The 2,166-nt window shown below is 28.1% G+C and overlaps 1 long non-coding RNA gene across 1 annotated transcript; it reads right to left on the bottom strand.

Annotated features, from left to right (window-relative positions):
- Window positions 1–304: 304 nt before the first annotated feature.
- LOC144998510 (uncharacterized) lies at window positions 305–1,096 on the bottom strand. Its single transcript, XR_013660353.1, has 3 exons — window positions 872–1,096; window positions 646–727; window positions 305–548 (listed from the first exon to the last, which is right to left on the bottom strand). It is a non-coding gene; the product is annotated as an uncharacterized LOC144998510 (long non-coding RNA).
- Window positions 1,097–2,166: the final 1,070 nt, after the last annotated feature.

The raw sequence follows: 2,166 nt of genomic DNA, 5'->3' as shown, positions 1-2,166 counted from the left end.
TCTGTTTGCGTCTGCATCATAAACATAAGGAAAAGTCAATTTGCTTCAACATCAAATATATGATCAGGATAGATGTTTGCTTCAACATCATAAACATAGATTGAATCATCAATACTTCCAGCTACAAGTTCTCTGCCATCAAAGAATGGTGTCTCTGAATTTCTGAAAAAAAAAATAAAAAATTACAAAAACCCAACTCAAAAAACTTAATCAAAGATCAATAACCTTCATGTAAACTTACCACCATCTCCTCATTAACCAGTGATTCCATCACTAACCATGTATACAATGTGAAATTGTCATATTTCTCTTTGGCATTTCATCAAACACTTTAAGGGCGCTCCCTAAATCACCACATTTTCTATGAATCATGAATGAAAAAAAACCAATTCAGAACCATCAACATCAAATGAATCCCCTGTGTTCGGTTTCCATACGGTCGAAGAAAAAAAAAAGCATAAATGTTTATGTGGCTTCGGTTTTGATTGAAAATGGTAGAACCCCCATAATTTTAACCACAACCACTGAATCATTATTGTAACGAAAACCTGTGAACAAACATAAAATCAAATTCCAATAACATTATAGCACACAAATAATAACATTAATAGAGATAATTTGTTGTACTCCTGGTTCAGTAATTACATCAAACACATGGTGGGCATTGATGAATTCTAACAGATTTGTACTAGACATTTCGGTTGTCCATGGGAATTGGGAGTATTTCCTGCAAATTGCCAAAGTATTTACAGAACTGAATTTAACCTGTGATCTATGTTGATCACAGATGACAAAACGAGTAACTGGAAATTGTTCCTTTACAAATAGGGTCCATATTTGGGGAAATCCAATGAAAAGAAACAGCATGTACCTCGTGTTCTCTCTTCTCCATATTATGCGAGATCAAGAATCGATCGTCAGGAGGGAAGAAAAGGGGTCGTGCTTTCTCTTCTCCATCTCGTGTGTGCGCATCAGAAAAAAACGAAGAAGCGATCGACTCCTTCTATCTGTGATGTGTGTCGATTGGAAGAAGAAAGAAGAAATCAAGGTCTTGATCGGTTGTGTTGTGGGGTGTCGGTCATTCATCTTGGTAATTCCTTGAATATAAGACATGATGCAAGAGAGAGACTAGGTCAATATTATTGATTTTATTTCCTTAATTGCAGGATTTCAATTAAATGATTCCTTAATTGAAAAGTACAAAATGTCCAGAATACCCTTAAATGATTTATTTAATTGATAATTATTTCTTGAATTCTCATTGGTGCATTTAGGCACACAATACTTGCTAAAAACATTTGAACCTAGCTCTCTCTCTCTCTCTCTCTATATATATATATATATATATATATATATATATATATATATATATATATATATATATATATATATATACTAGGTGTGAAACTCGTATGTTATACGGGTTGATAAAAAAAAAATTAAATGTGAAAGTTTAAACAAAAATTTATTTAAATTTGAAATTTTAGATTTGAAATTTAAGATTTAAGATTTGAATTTAAAAGAAACCATATTAAATATTATATGAGTACTAATAATGTAATTTATTGGTTATTTCAATTAAGACAATTTTTTAATTGAGGTGTAAATATGATTGTTAATTAACAAAGATAATAAATAAATGAGAAAATGACAAATGGAAAAAACATTTAATCAAAAATACCAAAAGATGACATATGTCCAAGTTAATAGGAAAGTGACATGTGGTAAAAATTATTTTCATTTATTAGGTATGATATATATATATATATATATATATATATATATATATATATATATATATATATATATATATATATATATATATATATATAAAAAGAAAAATATAAAAAATTCAATTATCATTCCACCGAATAATAATTCATAACAATATTTAATTTTAAAGTATTAAATACTCGTCTGAAACTTGTTATAATATCTAAAACTTGTACAAAAAGTCATAATTTGTATTCTCTATTGACGTTGAAAGAGTTGTCACAGTACTCTTTTGCAAATTGTAATTGATTTGAATATCATAGCTTATGGAAAACACTAATTATAAATTTAAGAGAATATAGATTATAAAAACTATAAAATAGTTAATATTTACGTCTTGTTTTAATAGAGTTCGGGTTTAAATTTTATATGTGTTATCATATTTTTCTGGGT

This window comes from Lactuca saligna, chromosome 5, assembly GCF_052625555.1.
Source record: "Lactuca saligna cultivar CGN05327 chromosome 5, ASM5262555v1, whole genome shotgun sequence".
NCBI lineage: Eukaryota > Viridiplantae > Streptophyta > Magnoliopsida > Asterales > Asteraceae > Lactuca > Lactuca saligna.
The sequence above is the reverse complement of the archived record's forward strand: the minus strand, read 5'-3'. Positions and strand labels throughout refer to the sequence as shown.